A 19,323-nucleotide genomic window follows, 5' to 3' on the forward strand; every position below is an offset into this window, starting at 1 on the left:
AGAGAGAGAGTTGGTGCAGAGTGGGCGTTTTATTGGATGGCTTGCTAAAACAAAATAATCTAAGAGGATGAAAGCGCCACTTGTTGTAACCGACAATTGTTTTCATAGAATGAATGGAGTTGTGGAAAGCAGGATACTGTTTATGTTGCTTCTATTTACATTCATTATGTGGAGGTATGCGAAAGTGGGGCTTTGAAATTAAAAGTGAACTCAGTTTGAACGTTTCCAAGTGGGATTCGTGACGTCCACACCTCTGTATGGCTTTAGAACCACGTCTTTCACATAAGTGATAATCCCAAAGCAGTGAAATGCATTTTTCTCCAGAGTTTTAACCAGCAAATGTGTAATTTGGGAAAAGTGCCTTAAAACAAAAAAAAAAGAATAGATATGCAAATTAAAAGTGGGTAAGTGAAGGCTTTGTTAGGCTGCTTAACAAGAAGCCTACACAAATAGCCTACATTTTTTTTTGCAGAAAATTCTTCCCACGTTAGTGAGTGCAAAGGAGACTGTTCCGATTCACTTAATGCCAAAAATGTAACTGCATCAATCTGTTGTTTCTTGTGAAACAATTTGCTATAATTCTTACTTTAGTTGCACGCTGTCAGCTATATAGAAATACATTGAACGGTTTACAGTATTGAGCTCCAGTGAAGTAGGAGGGTCTTGTGTAAGAAAAAGGGATAGTGCATGATGTCATCTCCTTCTCCTTTTTAATGAGATTCCAGCCTTGAGCAGCTGCGTCTTTCCGATGAGACCACAGTTATTTAGCGGAACATGCTGCTGAGGGCTGATTTGACTTTCAGATTCTTTTCTTTGACACTGTTTTGTGGAACGATTGTTTCGCCTTCCCATTTCAGACTGGACTGAAAGCAGGAGAGAGCAGAAAGTGGCAGAGAGTGGGACAAAATGCATGTTCATTTTACAGTTAATTGAGAGCTGCCTTCAATTGTAATGTGCAGATGTCGAAATTTGTACAAAGAGTTGAGGGACTCTAAAACAAGCCGGTTTGTGCTGTAGCTGAGTTGGTGCGTCTTCTGGAAATGAGATGTGTCATAGCAGCAGAGACGCAGCTCGGAACTGGCATTTGCAAGGAAGCTGAAAAGAAGAAATGCTTTATACCGAACTGCTGCTGGAGTTTGCTGATCTAGCTTTTTCACGCTAAAGGTTATCAGTATCTGCAAGTCCACGAGGAAAATATTAGCAGTTTCAGTAATGAGCCTGAAGGGAATTTGGCTGGATACCGAAGACTGTGGGAAATGAATGAGACACAGAAGGTTTGGGGAACTGTAAGTGTATGAATTTGTTAATGATTTGATTAAGAGTCAGATGTTAATAGCACTCAGAGAACAGGAAGACAAATATAGCAGAAAAATATTTCAAAGAGCAAGCCATTTAAAGTCTCATAGGAAGACTGTCAGTATTGCCGATCCCAAATGATCAGCAGTAATGAATGAGGAGTAAAAATCATAATTACCTTAAAAATGATGATTTAAAGCAAAAAAATGATTTATTTTTGCTTCTGTGGTCTTCAGGGTATGTATGTTCATACTATTCTCCAAAGCAATTCAGGCTAGGAATTTATTTTTTAAATAAGGTGATATTTGCATGCATTGATGTAATCAGGAGCTGGAACTTCAGGGAGAGCAACATATGCTTCCTCATACAATAGACTCCTGAGAGGTGGAAATGCTAACATTTTCTATTTTTTGGAGATCTGATAATATTTGTAGAAAAAGATTCTGTTAAGAAACTTTAGAGAGCTTTGAATGTCACCCTTGTCATTGCTGGTTATAATCCATAACTTCATGTAACATGAAGGTAAGTGACAGAGCACCTGCTTTGCAGTGGAATTGTTTGATGCTTTCCAGCAATCACCTAAGTGCACATTTAAGTTTGATGTAGTCCAAGTACTGCTGTGTCCCTTTGGATAATTTGTCAGTTACTGCTAAGACAATTGCTAAAACATTTGGAACCATCACGAGATTAGCTGACCTGATTTATAGAAAATATTTTCTAATCTTTTCATGTAAATTCTGTGTAGTAATTGTTCTAAAGAACTGTAACATTGGTTTTGTCAGTTGTAGTGTTGCCTGATTAGTTGCGTTCTTGATTATCATGAGTTACTTGTGGACTGCATTACAGACTAAGTCGAGGAGTTCTGTAGTTTCCTCTCTGTTTTGAAGTTGAATGCCTACGCAGTGGTGTCTTTATATGTAGAATTTTCACAAGTAAAGAGATTAATGCAAAGATACTGGTTATGGTGGGGAAGTTAGAACAAATAAAAACCTGTTCTATACATATCTTTATTGTATGAAAATACATGGTTTCTAGAAAGCAATCCTTACTTTTACCTGCCTTTAAGTGCTTTTATAAAGTAATTAAATAATTATCCTTAGCTGTCTTGCATCAGTACATTTCACTTTTATAAACCCGATGATAATCTTCGGTCTCCAGAAACCTATAGTTTTCATTTTACTAATTCAGTACTTGATCTTAGACAACATTTAAAGAAGCAATGAAGTTTATGGGCAAACAGCACAATACCATACTTCATCCACTCAACTTTCTACCCAGTTTATCAAGTCAGAATTATTTCATTTTCCACTGGATCTGTAGGGCTGAATCAGAAAGTAAGGATGGATTTATTCGCCTTACCTTTGTTCGCCAGAGTTGTTGAGCTCGGTAGAACAGGGGTACCATCTCTAATCTCCCATGATTCTGAGCTCTAAAACAGAGATTACCTTTTGCTGTCTCTTGCAGAACGCCTGCTATGTTCTTTCCCATCCTCAGGCCGAGGTCCTGTGATATTTGGAGGCACTGGTCTGCCCAAGTACAATATTTACCTGGTAGCTGTTTGTTTTTGTTTTTAAACAACTTTTTTGAAGGCCCCGATTCAGCAAGGTATTTACAGATGCTCTGAAGGTTCAAAGCACTTTAACTTTAACCAGTCCATTTTGATTAAATATGTGCTTATCTGAGCTAAAGAGATTAAGCACAGGAATTGTCAAAGGCGGTTTTGAAAGTTTCTGGAACAACTCAGTGGAGAACATGCCCTTTGTGAGACCTCCTTCACTTGGAAGATGATTGAGAAATGCACTATATTATGAGAAGGCAGATGCTATGTTATTTATCAGTAGCAATTCAGTTAGTTAGAAATAAGGAAAATTAAGGTTCAGTTAAGTCAATACTTCATTGACTTTTATACATGGTACAATGCCAGTATTACAAGTATAACATTATGGGCATATTTACACATGGCCTGGGGGGGTGGGGGCGGGCTTGATTAGCGAGTGCTTTTAAAAAATGCCTGAGTGTCGCATGTATCGGTGTCCTCTACACTGAAAAAATGGCGGTGGGGCGCTTTGAGCTAAAGCTCATTGAACGAGCTTTAGTTCAAAGCGCCCCGCCCCCATTTTCGGCATGGGGACGCTGACACACATGACGCCACAGTCTCCTGGAGCGCATTTATTTCCGTGCTGCAGCAGACTCAATTAATTCTGTCTGCTCCAATGCACTGGATTTCTAGTACGTGGGAGCTAGCACCCTGCATGTGTATAGGAGCCCTAAATGTTTAAGGCTTTTTTCAAAATACTTAAGTAGCACATTGGATTTTTTTGTCTGTTGCCCACAATTCTGAAAATAAAATGACCATTGAAATGCATTTCATAAGATACAATAGAGTGAGAGAACGCTTTCTAGATTACTAATTTTATCACTGAGTTAGAAATATTTTTGAAGTGTGATTAATGGAAACCATTAGAAAGCAAATATTTTCTGGATATATTATAGCTTCGTTCACAAAGCCATTAGTTTTTTCTGAAATACTGTGAAATTTTAACAGCTTTATTTACTTCCACTGGAGAGGAGAATAAGAGAAAAAAATATAGAGGTGTCTTTAACATGAAAATTATAAATATCAATAGCTTCCACCATTATCTAAGTTGAAGTCATCAGCAGGAAGAATGGAGTCATTCACAGGACTCAGTTTGGTTAGCTATCATTATGTCATTTTTTTAAAGCTTAATCAGAGGTCTCAATTGTTCACTTTTTATACAAGGACCCCCTCTTCCACTTCAGTTTGAATATTTATTTAAGTCTGGATTGGAGTGGGACACAAAGATAAATATCTATTACACTCATATTTAAAAAAAGGAAAAAAAACACTATGTTAAAAGAATATTCAAGTTTGTAAGGTCCAGTGCTTGATAAAGTCAGAGGGTGACCATGCAAATTTACTTCAGCCCTCTGGGCACAGATTATTTGATACAGTCTTGAATGGCGTGACTGCATACTTTTTTGGCCACAGAAACTTTGCCGAATTTTGTGCCCAAGATGGACAGTCGTCATTCAGCTGCTTTTCAGTATTTCACTTTGCCTTGCTTGTTCAAACCCTGCATGGAATACAGATTTTTTTTCCCCTCCCCCAATAGCATTTTCCTCTATCATTACCCTTATAGTTTAGTTTTTCAAAAACAAATGCATTCATTTTCAGAATGCCTTTGTATGGTGATGGGGTCCTCTGTTTTATGTAGGCGAACTCAGAAGTACAACGACAAATGCTAAATTGTCAGAAGTGTTCACTGCTTTGAGGTATCTAAGTTGGGACACCATGGTGCCTGATTTTTCAGTATACTTACTGTTTTATGGTACTTGGAACAGAGTTCCCACCGACTTTGGTAGTGAATGTTAAGTGCTTCTGATCTGCTGATGTGTTTCAAATTTTGTACCCAGAAAGTGTGGCTCTCCTTTTTTTAAAGGTGGTTTGTAGTTGACAGTATCTCACAGGAGCTCTGATTCAGAAGCAGAGGTAAAATGGAACAAATTTAGCGTGGTATTCAACTGCCATTAACTGCAGCATCGTGCTTTTTATCTTCTTGTAATGCCTGCCTCAACCATCACACACCAGGTAATGGCCTAAATGTCCGTTCTTTTTAATCACCTTGAAATCATACCTGTTCTTTCCCATATGGATGCATATTTCCAGTCAGTTATTAGGCTGTTGCTTTGCCATGTTTTCATTCTGTGTTATCTCCAGGTTTAGAATCAAGTTCAGATATACCATGGAAGCTAACACCATGTCAACTCAAAGCTGTGTTGGAAAGCAGCGTGGAGTAAGTTTTTAAATTGGAGCAAGTAAGTTTAGTTGGAGTAACAACAAAGAGTAGAGAGATGCTGTGTAGATACATTTTTGTATTTTAAAGGAAGGTGTTCAAGTAATGTGTATATATTAGAACCAAATTCAACCAGCAAACAAATATCACACTGAAAGTAGGAATGAACAGGTCCATTGAGTGTTCTGGTGACGTTGCTTATGTCACTAACCATTTTATCACTTTTAAGGATTGATATCACCCAAATTCCCTAGTGGAATTTCAGCTTTTGTATGTATTCCTGAATATACACAATTCTCTAAGTTCTTAGTAAACCAAAATGACTAATAAGTTGTTCTTGCTGGTATAGCTTTAAATGTCACATATTTTGGCCATTTGTTCACATCATAAATGGGACTGTTGTATTCTAGTGGAACTCTTTATCAAGAGACAATGCTGAAGTGTCTGAGAGGAATTAATGTGGCAAAAATGTATTTGCTGCAGATTTTAGTAAGTATTGTGTTAGATTTGGAAAATAGAAAGTATCGTGCCATTGTGCTTACGCATACCCTCAATTGGTTTTCATTTTTAAAATGACTAGGCTAGGTTTTAAACTGGTACAGTACTTGGACAATGGGCCCTGCTCCATGTTCAGATTAAAGCTGGGTAGAAACCAGCTGTAGGGTTGTTTAAACATTTTCAAACACTGCCTTTATAGATGGTTGGCACTCTTTATAGCTAGATAACATTTTTATAATGTGATAGCTACTTTGGATGTGAGGCCAGTCTAAATTTATTGTGCGATTAGCCAGTTAAGTGCATAATGTGAAGTGTGTAGCAGGAGCCACTGTGGTGTACTTTAATTCTGTTGTAGATCATGTCTACTTTCTATAGACAAGGAGTTGTATAGTGATCAGGCCTTTTCATTATCTTCCACCTTCCACAAAGATGCCTAGGCATCTAGTGCCATAGTGCAGATATTATAAAACCTAGAAAAGAAAAGGGCTATATTCTGCTACCTCAGCCTTTTTCCTAATCTAAATATGGTCACTATAGGGATTTATATGCACGCTCCAGCAGTGGGGGGAGGGATTTAATTAAAGCGGCTCTGAGAGCTGCTTTAATTCAAGCGCCTGGAGTGTCATATGTATCAGCATTCCTGCGCTGAAAAATGGCGGCGGGGGTACTTTAAAGCTCATCAAACTAGCTCTAGTTAAAGCGCCCCGCTGCCCTTTTCAGTGTGGTGGATGCCAATACATGTGACATTAGAGTCTGCTGGAGCACAGTAATTACCACGTTCCAGCAGACTTGATTAATTGAGTCTGTAAGTATAGCACATCAGAGCAGCCTCACTGCATGTGTGTAGGCACCCTGTGTGAGGCCAGGAAGGAATTTTTCCCTTAAGTTTGCTACTAGCATCTTGGGGTTTTTTTTGCCTTCTTCAGAAGTGTTGGCTGTTAGCCACTGCCAGTTCGGGTATGCTAATAGTCCTGCTAGCTTCCTGGCTAAAGGGTTCTCAAGGTCAGACCACCAAATTTGGAACCAGGAAGGAATGTCATGTGGTCATATTGGCGGGGATTATGGGGATTTTTGCCTTTTTCCTGTCCTTATGATAGCAGGATATCGGCAGTACCCTCATCCCCCTGCTTCACCTGTGGCAAGTTAAAGGAGATTTTTGATGTTTCAGGCATTATGCCTGGTAGTTGTGTATGAGGGTTGCTCCTGAAGTTTTTAACAGGCAAGGCACAAAGTTGTCTAGAATAGTTTAGACAGAGGTGATCCTGCTTTTGTAGGCTTTAAAACTAGATGACTTCTGGAGGTTCCTTCCAGCTATACTCTTCTATGATCTTAAAGGTGTGGCTAGAAAAGTCTGCTGCTATTTATCTGATAATTACTTCATGCATATCAGGGGATCTGGCTCTCTGGACACAGCACTTAGGTAGCTGTTATCTAAGAAAGGCAGCTCATCTCCCAAATCTCACTTCTCCTTCTGTCAACCCAGTGTTTACTTGGAGTATTACTTCCTGGTTCCAGGTTGATGAAAGAAAGATGAATCTCGGTCTAAAACCTAGTAAGCTGTCAGGCTTAGGAAAGTTCCTCTGGGAATATTAAGAGGAAAAGCTGGGTTGAAATCCTAAATCAATTATAAGGCAGATGCTGGTGCCATAATATAATGAAGAGTACTGCTGGGAAGTCTGCTTCAATCTCTGAAAGGCAATTTACAAGGTAAAACCAAAATCTCTTTTGAAGGTGTAGATTAAAAAGCATATATTGGCAAATCCATAATAAGGAAAATGGGGTAATTGTCTTAGTGCGACATACATTTCCATAGAGCATAGTACACTTTTAAAAAAATTGGTTAAATCCCCATATTTTATACAGGTTAGGGGACCGAAAAATAACTGAGACTACCTATGGTAGAAGAAACAGTTTTTATCTGGCATGCTTAAACCCGAGGCCTGCTGAGCCATGCCATCTGGCCCACAGAGGTCCTAGCAGTCTAAAAACTTGCAGTTGCTGCTCCCTGACAGCCACTGATATTCCTATTGTTGTGGTTTACTTGTGGTCACTTCGAAAATGACAGTTTTCTGTATTATCATTAGGGCTGTGCAAAGCTTTGGTCACCAACTGAATTTGGAGGAGATTTGGCCCGATTCGGCAGCCAAATCTCTGAATCCAAATCAAATTGGGAGACCCATTATAAGGTCCAAATCGAATCTGAAGCTTCTAAATTGATTCAGAAAAGATTCGGATTGGCTGGGGAGAGGCAGGCACGGCTGGGCAGCTGCAGTATCTCCCATGGCTCCTTCAGCTATGCCTGCCTCTCCCCAGGTTGGGGAACTGTGGAAGAAGCCCCCATGGTTCCCCTGCCCTTTCCTGCCCTGCCCCATCCCCTGCTTAGTCCCAGCCTAGTCCCAGTACTTAAAAAAACAAAGCAAAAGTCCCCTTCCCCTCTGCACTAAATGGCTGCAGCAGGGGATGTGGGGCCCCCTGGCAGAGCCCCCCCCCCCCCCCCCCCACCTGGCCCCAGCAGTCTGGGAATAAAAAAAACAAAACCCAACCCCCCCCACACACACTCACCGACAGTAGCAGCCACGTGGCAGAACCCCCCCCCATGCATCCCCTGCTCCCCGATCTTCTCCCCTCCACCCCCATCTAACCCCGCCCCCAATGGCTGCCCTGCCTGGCCCAGCCTCCTGGCAATTTAAAAAAAAAGCCCTGCACTCACCAGCTCTGGCAGTGGAGATCAGGGCATCTAAGGGCTTGTGGCAGAGCCCCCCCATGCAGCGGGGGGTAGTGGGGATTGCCCCCCCTGCCTGGCACCTGTGCAGCAGCTGTCACATGGCATGGGTGCAGCATGGCTCAGCTGGGTGGCACACGCTGTCTGGGAGCTGGTGCTGCAGGGGCTGAGCGGTGCCTGGCTCCAGCTGATGCATGGAGCTGCCCTAGCTCCCAAACAGTGTGCAGCGCCCTCCCAAGCTGCGCTATACCCGCGCAATGGGGCAGCTGCAGCATGGATGCCAAGCGAGGGTGGAGGGTGATCTCCACAGTGCATGGTGGGGGTTCTGGCATGAGTGCCCAGAGGCCCCAGTTGCTGCAGCCAAAACCGGTGAGTGTGGGGCTTTCTTTTTTTCTTTTTTAATTGACAGGATGCTGGGGCCAGGCAGGGCAGCTCTTGGGGGTGGGGTTGGTTGTTAGAGGGAGATTGTGGCCTTAGAGTCCCTACATCCCCTGCTACAGCTGGTGAGTTTGGGGCTTTTTTTATTTTAAGTGCTGGGAGGCTGGGGCCAGGCAGAGGATGGGGCTGGGCAGGGCAGCCATGGGGGCTTGTCCTGCAGCTTCCCCTGCCTGGGGAGAGGCAGGAAAAGTCAGAGGAGCCACAGGAGAACCTGCAGCTGCCCAGCTGTGCCTGCCTCTCCCCGGCCAATCCAAATCTCCAGATCAGCACTGAATCTCCGATTCTGGTTCGGTCAGATTGAATGGGGACAGTGATTTGAATTGCCAAATCGAATCCACTGCCCTTCAAATCCAAATTGAATGCTCCCCTATTTGCACAGGCCTAATTATCATGTATGTTTTTATTTTTCTTGAGGTGTAGTCTTTCATCTTCCTGCCTGAAATGTATACATTTCTGTTAATGTAAACATGACTGCATCCTTAAATTATCAGTCTTTTATTAAGCAGAAGCAATGAGGTCAGCTTTGAAAAATATGCCACAGCTTTCGTCTCAAGTACACCTAAAATAAATAGTCAATGGTGCCATTGATTTTTATTAACATAAATGAAAGCTCAGATAGCACAGAGTGGTCTGTCTGATTGATGCTTGACTTTTAATAGCAGAACTTATACTTTATCAAGAAGTGCAAGAGCCACAAAAGAAACACCCACCATATTTATTTGGCTCTAAGATGACCCTGAATGTAAGACAACCCTCCCAATAATTAGATGTTACATTTATCATTTTGTTATAACTTTCCATTGTAGAATCAAATTATTGGAGGGTCATTGTAGTGGGAAGCTTGCCTCCTGTTTGTGCTTAACTAACCCCCTGCCACTTTGCCCCACCTTCCTCCGCTGCTCCCCATTTCTGTCTCCTGACCAGGCTTTGCCATCCCTTCCCCTCCCCATCTGCTTCTCTGCGATAGCAGGCTCTGTCCCTGTTTTAGCCTGGGGCACTGAGCACAGCCCCAGCCCAGCGCAGCGCAGCCCAGCCATACTGACTGCATGCCATTACTGCAGAGCTAGGCTGGGGCCATGTTCAGTGTCCCATGCTGCAACACTGGCAGACCCTGCTGGTGCAGAGCAAAGGAAAGCAGGAGGGACAGACAGACATGAACAGAGGCTGCAGGCAGGGGGAGATGTGGGGGTGGGGAAGAGGCTGCAGTGAGGAAATGGTGGGGTGCAGAGGCAGCAAGTGGGGGCAGGCAGCAGGTGCAGCTACTGCCATGACCCCAGGTAAGGGGCTGGAGCCCCAGCCATTTGCCACCCTCCCGTCCCCTCCCCCCTGCTCTTGTACTTGATTCGAAGACAAGGACTCCCTGTTAAATGGCGGGGAATCTCATCTTGGAATTGAGTAAATATGGTATTTTGACAATGCATAAAACATGTTTATCATAGTTAAAGAAAATGACATGCCTCGTCTGTGTTGAGAAATTTGTTTCGTAATGATCACTGTTGCCCAAAGGCATTCCCTGGCATTTCTTTTGAAATTCTTTTAATGAAAGTTTTAAGTGAGCTACCATACTGGGTGAAAAAAAATCCTTTCTGTGTGTAGTACATGCTCTGATATAAAGAGTATGGGCTCATTTATTTCATATGTATCTTTTCTTTACAAAGTATTGGTAATACTAGTCTTATCTTTCTTCTGGAGAATGGGGATGAGAGCTTTCACCAGGCTTTAGTTAAAGGCATCTGAGTATTTAGGAAAGAACTTCCTGTTTAAATGTGTTAGCCATTTGAAGTTAGAGAGCAAGTAAGTCGCTGGTGAACCACATCTATTGTATATTGGTGTGCTTTTCTGTGTGTGTCCTATTTGGTGGTCTTACACAGGCATAGCAGTCCATCTGTGTGTACAAGAGGCTTCTAGTTTTAGACCTAAGAATCTTTTCTTTTTATTGTTCTGATTTCATTCTCTGTCGCATGAATATGGTTATGACATGCTGAGACAAGTGTCTAGTATCTTAATTTGCAGATCTTTATGATGATTGTCAAAATGGTTTTTTTATGCAGGTATTCTTCAATTAGATGAGTTGGCTGCCAGTGTAGATACAGCCTGTTTTCTGTCAGCATAATGCGTATGTATACACATCTATTTCGAAATGTATCTGTGTGTTCCTAGGTGAACCATTATGTAATTGTCAAGATATTGCCTGGTGCCTTTTTTAGCCAAAAGAAGAGCTACCAACAGTGCTACAAATAACCATAGGTTACTGATCTAGCTACTATAGTTGTTTGTGGTTTAGGAGGTTGGTTAAATGCATCCATTTTGCTTTAATAAATCCATGTTGTTATGGTGCTCAGGGCATGAATGTTGTCTTGGAAGTCTTTGCTTAGAAGCTCTTTTTCTTGGATATTGCTTTCCTTAATCTTCAATTATAGTGACGGAGGACTGGATGGTATTTAGTTTGGAGTCATTTAATGCCTTATCTTAAGTGACTGGAAGGAACCTCTGCTGATTTGTTACACATATTTAGAGGCATCTTTAAGTAGCGCAATGGAGGCATCATATTATATTAGTACAGGAAATGTCTTGGAGTCCTGTCATGAGAATATTAGTAAGCTATTAAACAGAAATGGGTTTCTTTAGCTGCTGTAATTTTTGTGAAGGTATAAATGCCACAGTGTTCAAGAAAGAATTAATAATAATCTAGTGTTTCAACAGTTTTAGCCAGTGACTATATATGAAACATATAGGCACCCTTCTGAGGGGAAGGGGGAAGTCCTGGGTTCTACTGTGTGACAGGGGGCCATCTTGGGGCTGGGATTGGCCTGCCCATCTGTCTAAGTAGGGCAGTCTGCCCAGTCTTGTCTGCCATGACTTGCTGTTCCGAAAACTAGTGTAAAATGTGGGAGGCTATCCATTTTAATGCTCGGATACCAGGGGCCATTGTACACCACTCTGTACCATCCCTACACCATGTCCCGTGCCTTGCAGATGGCATCCAGTTTTATTATTGCACCCCAGCTTCAGGGCAGGCCAGACTCGGTCCACTGTTGGAATTCTCACACACTGCCCCTTTCAGGGCCAAATTCATACTACCCCACTCTCACTGGGGGCTCTTCCACTCCACCCTCTCTCACAGGGCCTCTTGTATGCTGCCCATCACTGGGCCACTCCCAACCTGCCCTGCTCCCTTGAGCGACACCCTTGGGCCATTAGGCTTGATTACTCTTAAGCTGGGGCTGCACACGCAGCCCTTTGGATTGCTCATGCTCCCCTACTCTTGTTGGCATAGTCCTTATGCTTAACACTGGGCTGATTCTGCCCCTAGCCCTGGGCAACTTTCCACATTCACATACTCATGGGGGTTGGCCTGTGTGCTGCCCTTCAGCCCTACTCAACACACCCCCTGGTGCAGCCTTTCAGACTGGCCTTCAGTCCTACTCTACACCTTGCTTATGCATAGTCCTTCATGTCAGAACAATGCCTCCTACTCTGTGCGGGCCCATATAAACGTCCAGTTGACTCTTGAAGGAGTCCACAGTAGGTACTTGCACCACCACTGGCGGCAGTCTGTTTCAGGCCTTGGGGGCTCAGACAGTAAAGAAGTTCTTCCTTATGTCCAGCCTGAAATGGTCTTGGAGGAATTTGTGACCATGTGACCTTGTCATCCCTTTGGGTGCTCTGGTGAACAGGCATTCCCCCAGATCCTGATGTACACCCCTGATAAACTTATAGGCAGCCACCAGGTCCCCCCTGAGCCTGCGCTCTTCCAGGCTGAAGAGTCCCATAGCTCTCACCCTGTCATCCTAAGGCCTATTTTCCTCCCCTCTGATCATGTGCATGGCTCTCCTCTGGACTCTCTCAAGCTTCTCCACATCCTTTTAAAATTGTGGAGCCCAGAATTGGATGCAGTACTCCAGCTGCAGCCTCACCAAGGCTGAGTACAGCGGGAGAATGACATCCTGGGATTTGCTAGAGAATCATCTGTGGATGAAAGCCAGAGTTTTGCTCGCTTTGCTGGCTGCAACATCACATTGGTGGCTCATATTCATCTGTGGTCAATCATGACCCCTAAGAATATCCTTCCTCAGCAGGGTGCAGTTTTCAGTCATACCCAGGACCAGGAGCCTCCTGTCATCCTCATAGCTCCTGCCCTTACCTCCAGGGATGTTCTGAACAGCAACTCAGCCAGCTTTTGTTCTTTCAGTTGCCAACAGCATTCTGCTGCTGCAACCCTGCAGACCTAGATCTAAAATGGCCGCTTCATCAGGCCTGGCCTGCACCTGCTGGCTTCCTGCTCCTAGCCTTAAAGTGGCAGGCACCCAAAAGTGCCCTGCCACACACTCTCTCAAGTGTTGCTATCCTAACTATTAGGCTGAAGACTCATGCTTCTCCTTATTGGCACAGAAAATTCTTTTGTGAAATGTAACAGCTTCCAAAGGAGGAGCACAGAGGGGCTCCATCCTGGAGTAGTGTCTAGACTGATGAATGGAGCCCTGTTACCTCTCTGGAGAGATTTGGATTTAAATCTCTGTCAAGCAGAAGATGGAGCTAAATCTGCATTTCCAATGTCTGGGATGAATGCTTTAACCACTGAACAGTTCTATAAAAGGTGGGCACCACTGATGGCACCTCAGCCTAGTATTTGAGGGACTACTGTTCAGTATTTGATGGCAAGAGTTTAGTTGCTTCCTTTTTAGGAGTGAGTTCTTGGCGTGAATCCATAGTAAGTGAAGTGCTGAAGCTCTGGAGGTGAGGGGAGAGATTTAAGATTCAGCCCCGTCTTCCACATTTCTGGTTGTTATATTTTTGCAGTGGGGAACTGCTTTAAACGGGCTTATCTCTGAGTGTGGGCTGCTTCCAGCCTGGCCTGTGCTGCCACTGGCAGTCAGTCACTGTTCCCCTCTGCAGTGCTGTTGGTGCTGAAATGTTGCCAAAGCCCCTTGGCTCCACAGGTCTATGTGCTATGGGTTAGTCATCTTCTGCTAGACAGCTTTCTTAGTGTTTTTGATTCTGTAGATTTCACCATAAGGAGAATAACTGTATGCATTTTTTTTTTAAGTTTGTAAATCTTTTAATAAATCAAAGCTTATATGGGTGCAATGCCTTTCTTTGAAATGGCTGAAACAATTAAAATCAAGCAGAAGAAGAATATGGCATGGATTAAGTTAAAATTAATTCTGAGTTGGGTGTTCTGCTGACATAATTAGGACCACATTAATGTGGTGGTTTCTTCACAGGAGCCTTAATGGAATTGTATAAGTATTATTTGAAAGTTTTGTTGTGACTGGTCATTGTTTCAAATTTGTAAATTATGATTCATTAATTCATATCTGCAGATGATTCAGTATTCATGGCTGGTATATTTTTTTCATCTTTTGATTTTAATCAAATAATTGTTGGAAAAAATAAAACAATATGGGTCATTTAGATCACTTTTTAAATGTGATATAGGACAAACATTTGTAAGGCACTTTATTATATGTATTAAGGGATCACTTTTCTGCCATTGGAAATGCAGCCATTTGTGGGTTGCAATATAACTGGTTTAATAGTGCTACACAAAAATGGGGACTAGAGAGTGAAAAGGGTGTTTCTGTTTGAAATTGCAGTAGTTTAAAAGATGAAACAAAGAGTGAGACTTGTAATATCTCATTTTAAAACATCCAACAAATTTGTACCTCTGAAGAGCAAAACAGAGAAAAGCATCAGTCAGCCTTTTAAATTTAGTTTGTGTATTTGAGCATCTGATCACTGTTCTGCCTTTAACAATACATGATTATTCACAGCTTTTCATATGCCCAGAGAAAATTCCTGTAAGTACAGGGGCAGTGGCCACCAATAATATCCTGCATCATGAATTCAGATTTGTGCAGAGTGGATAAATGAACAAATGGGTATAATCAGCTTCACCTGGTAGTTGTGTTTACTGGGAAAATCTCTCTCTCTTTTTTTTTTTTTAACATCATAGTCTTTGTTCATGTTCAGGGAAAAGTAGAGTTTAATGTTCTATTAATTAGAGTTTACCTAGTGTAGAGCTGTTACACTTTGTAGATATATCTTGAATAAGCTGTAGCCAAGTCAACGTTTTTTGATTTGGACTGGTTGCTAAAACATACAATATCTGAAAACTTGTTCACCTGGAGGCTAAGGTTTTCTAAAATCATGCAGCTCGTGGGGGAGCATGGAGGTGAGTACTATGAACTGAGGCCTGTTGTGGGGGGCTACTATTATCAGTGTTCCTCTGACTTCACATTTCTTGGGCTCTGTGAAAAGGAGGAGAAAAGCAGTCAGAGAGAAAGCTGATGTAGCCATGTATCTTTTGGTCTTCACATATAGGTTTCTGAACATGGTGTAGAAATTTTGGCAATTTGTGCTTCCCTGCCTTTTTAAAAGCTCCCTTTGGAGGTCTTCCAGACTCAACTAGTTCAAATGATTGTCCCTTTTCAGGAAGCGCTTGCTAATAATATACAGCCAGTTGGATTTTAAATTGAGAGTTCATAGTCATGCAAGTTCCTCTTAAGGCTGGGATTTCCCGCCCCCCGCATTGTAAAAGACTGCTCATGTTGCTCTGGTTCTGCTCCTGGTGGGCTTCCCCGTGTTTTCTGCTCATAGATGAGACCATTATCCTTTTCTCACTCATTTAGACTTGGGGAAGTTGATACATCTCCTATTCTTGTCTGAGTCATGTCTCTTGGGAGTTGTTGTTCTGTTAGACCCTGTTTCCTGGTCATCAGCTTCTTGAGAGTATTAGAGAATTCAGCTTTATCTATGAGCTGCTATTTCTACTTTGTTTAACTTTTCATCATAAAAGCTCTTTTTTGGAGTTATGCAGAGTTGCAAGTCATGAAGTTCATCTTATGAAGGTGCTACCAGTTTAAAAGGCTTATAAAAATGCAAGCACTTACCTTGCTGGGATCCTATGACCCCGGCTGACTTCCTGCCCTTTGGGTGGGGGGCTGGACTCGATCTTCCAAGGTCCCTTCCAGCCGTAATGTCTGTGAAATCTTGTTGAAACCCTTCTGAATTGCGCTCACATCCTCCCGCTGTTCACAATTCTTCCCAACTTCATGTCGTCTGCAAATCTGCTCAGGAAGCTTTCTGTGCCAGCATTTGAATCATTAATAAACACATGGAACAGCACCGGGCTATCGACCAATTCCTGTGGGACTCCACTCAAAATCTCCAGCCATGCTGACATGGATCCGTTTAATAATTACCCTTTCCTTGCAGCTATTGAGCTGGTTATATATCCACCTTGTAGTAGTTTTATCCAGTCCACATTTCTCCAATTCATTTATGTGAAGGTTATGTGGGACCCTGTCAGAAGTTGTGCAAATTGCTTTCCTTAGGATATGCTCCAGTAACTTGCCAGGTTTTGAGGTCTAGCCATTCTGTAGTTCCCTGGGTCCTCCTCCCTGCCTTATTTTTTTTTTAAAGAGGGGCACTTTGTTGGCCCTTTGGCCAGGTACCAGAGAACTGGAAATCTCACAAGACTTCATGAAGATCTTTGCCAGCAGCTCTGAGATCTCCTCCTCCACTTTCTTCAGGACCTTGAAATGAAGTTCATCCGGCTCTGCTGATTTGATTTCATTCACACCCAACAAAAGTTCTCTGACTGTCTCTCTTACATTATCTCCTCTTTTAGCTTGTCGCCTTCCTTATCCAGATAATCCCTATAAGGTGTCTGGCAGTTTAAATTTTTTATGAAGACCAAGGCAAAGTAGCTGTTTAGTAGTTCTGCCTTCTTTGTCTACAGGCAGTCCTTGACTTATGTTTCGAGTTACAATGTTTTGCACTTACAACACCCTGTTTCAACTTTTACAATGCCAGTTTCAATTTACAATGCTTGATCTGATGCAGTGCCGTGCCAGCAAACAAGTTCGCTGCATCGGCCATTTCCCTTGAGAACATCTGTCCAAACTTCCTTGGACACTTTCTTTAAGAAAGCAGCCAAGACTCCAGAAAATCCTGCAGCCAAGACTCCTGAGAAGACTCCATCCAAGAAACCTTCAAAAAGTCTAGCCAAGAGCCCTTCAAAAAGTCCAGCAAAGTCACCTCAAAGAAGTCCTTCCAAATCAATATGATTATTATTTACAATATAAATATATTAATGCAGCTATATTACTCATCTATAATTGATCGAGTACAAAATTCTGGGGTATTTTTGGTGAAAATAGGGTATCAGGCCTTGGTTCAGGAACCAGTCCCCCATTTATAACATTGTTTCCTATGAGAAAATTGGTTCTGAGTTGCAATATTTCAACTTGGGATGCAGCTTTCAGGAAGCAATTGTGTTGTAAGTTAGAGGACTGCCTGTATTTAGTTATCTTAACAGAGGACTCAGTTTCCTTGGTCCTTCTTTTCTGGCCAACACAGTTATAGAACCTCTTCTTGTCATCCTTAACTTCCTTTGCCAGGTGCAGCTTGTTCTTTATCTTTGTCTTCCTGGGTCTGTCCTTGTAGGTTCTTGCTGTTTCTTGGTATGCTTCCTTGGTGACCTGCCCATTCTTCCATTGCCTGTATGCTTTTCTTTTGCATTTGAGGCATTTTAAAGCTCCCTTGTGGAGCCACACTGGTTTCTTGTTGTTTTTCTTGTGCTCCAACTGTGTCCAGACGGATTCTTGTTGGTCTTCCAATACTGTGGGTCTTCTCTGTAGGGTAATTCTAATTGTATGTCAGAGAGCCTCTTTATACTACAGTACTTGATTCCCCCCCCCCCCAGATGAAGTCTAGTTTTCATGGGGATGTACCTACTTGTTTCCATTTGTTTTGCCCCTTTCTGTTATCTGGACTTGTATGAGGATCTGACAGTGTTTTGTGCTGTTCAGAGTGCAGAAGACAGGGTGGTGAAGCGTTTAGTCACAGCAAAGGGAACAGCCCTCATCAGGTCCTTATTGTTGGATCAAGATGGCCATCCCAGAAGTGTGGGGCAAATAAAGAAGGTACCAAAAGCACTTCTTTAAAATGTGGTAGGGAATTGGTACACCAGTAGAATCATCCCCTTGCATTTGGACCCATTTCCCTACAGGTATTTGTCCAAAGTCTCCCAAGTCCGGTGTCCCCCGCCCCCCCAAGTTCCTCTTTCCAGTACATCCTTGCTTGGTTGCTGCTTTGAGAAGACACTTTTGGTCCTGCTGCTCTTCCCACAGAGCTAAGAATCTGTGTTTTATTGAGGCCCAACCTCCTTCTACTCCCAATATGCTATATACTAAAAAACAGAAATAAGCAGGGCTTCCCTCTTCCACTCCCAGCAAGAAACAAGCTGCATCACTTTCTAGAGCTCTTATGGTTGGCTCACACTTTCTAAAGCCTGCTTCCTGGGAAATTGGGTTTCTTGCCAAGTTTGTGATGTTTGTTTTTCCTTCCCTCTCTCCTGACAGTTCATTCTGTTATACCTCTGCTTAATCTCCTGGGAAGAAAAGAATCCATACTTCTGGTTGCAAGGGGAATGCAAGCCATTCAGCAGCTGCTTTCCCTGTTAATTTTCCTGAATAGAAAAGCCCTTAGAGGCTGGCTTTTTTAGTAGAAGGAGTCTGCTTATGTAGAAGAGTTGTGCCAGGCAGTGACTTGGCAACTAATTCATAGTTTCCTAGATATTTTAGAACCTGTCAAACTTCAGCTCATGGCTCTTCAGGTGGAGCATTCAAGGCTCTTGAGTCTCTTTATCTAAGATGTGGCCTCGCTGCACCCCACCAATCCTGTATTAGTTCATCTAGAGATTAGGTCTTTTTTAGGTGAGCTTAGCTTCTAAAATGTTGGGTTTATTTTAATTGTACCGTAGTTCGTTTGGTAAAGGAGGCACCATTCTGAGAACGTTGCTTGTGTGCTTGTAATACAACCATGCCCATATAAACCCATCATGAGGACCAGCAGGTAAACTGGCTTGTAAATTAGTGTTTTATTCTAAAAATGCTTTAATTGGAACTGAGAGAGAAGGATGTCATTAACGGGGTCTCTGTTTTAGGAGTTAAAGTACCAACCAGTTAGGTAGTGGTGTTATGTTGCCCAGCAGAATAAGATGCAGTGATCTGGCATCTATAATAATGGTGATCTTTGCAAAAAAACAAAAGGCAAATTACAAAGGTACAACCAGAGTTTTTCTTTCTTTTTTAAATTTAAATCAGGGCATTGATTGCATCAAAAGAAAACTGCTCCTTCCTCCCCCTGTGATAAAATGACTTGTCGTATTGAATAGGATTGATTCATCTTATAGATATTTCTGTCTAATAAAACAAAACAAAAGTAGTACTGATTTTTGGGTTAGATGTTTAAAAATAACAAATGAATTCTGGGTATCTTAGCATTCAGCTTTTTAATATGCTTTTAAAAGGTGCCTGGTATTCAGAGTGAGATTCCATGCTTCCTGAAAAACGGGTTGCTTCAAGCTACCTTGGGATGGGTGCTTCAAAAACAAAGGCAGCCAAAAATTGCTAGTTATTTTTGAAAATCTTGGCTTGTAAGGTTGTTTTTGTTTGTCATATTAATGTAGATAATATTCATGAATGTGCAGTTAGACTGAAAGTTTAGTTTCCGGCCATAAAAATGAGTGAAACTGTTCCAGGAATA

At 42.2% G+C, this 19,323-nt stretch overlaps 1 protein-coding gene across 7 annotated transcripts in view; it reads left to right on the forward strand.

Annotated features, from left to right (window-relative positions):
- Nucleotides 1-19,323, forward strand: part of MYO9A (myosin IXA) — a 394,408-nt gene that overhangs the window by 63,911 nt on the left and 311,174 nt on the right. Inside the window, exon 1 of one of the 7 annotated variants that reach the window (XM_090030156.1) lies at nt 1,268-1,286. The exons of the other annotated variants lie outside the window; for them this stretch is intronic. The gene's annotated coding sequence lies outside the window, so the exon portion shown is untranslated. Of the gene's footprint in view, nt 1-1,267; nt 1,287-19,323 lie in introns of those variants that run through there. 7 annotated transcript variants of the gene reach the window in all.

Source organism: Crocodylus siamensis, chromosome 15, assembly GCF_052110815.1.
Source record: "Crocodylus siamensis isolate JL-2025a chromosome 15, ASM5211081v1, whole genome shotgun sequence".
NCBI classification, from domain to species: domain Eukaryota; kingdom Metazoa; phylum Chordata; order Crocodylia; family Crocodylidae; genus Crocodylus; species Crocodylus siamensis.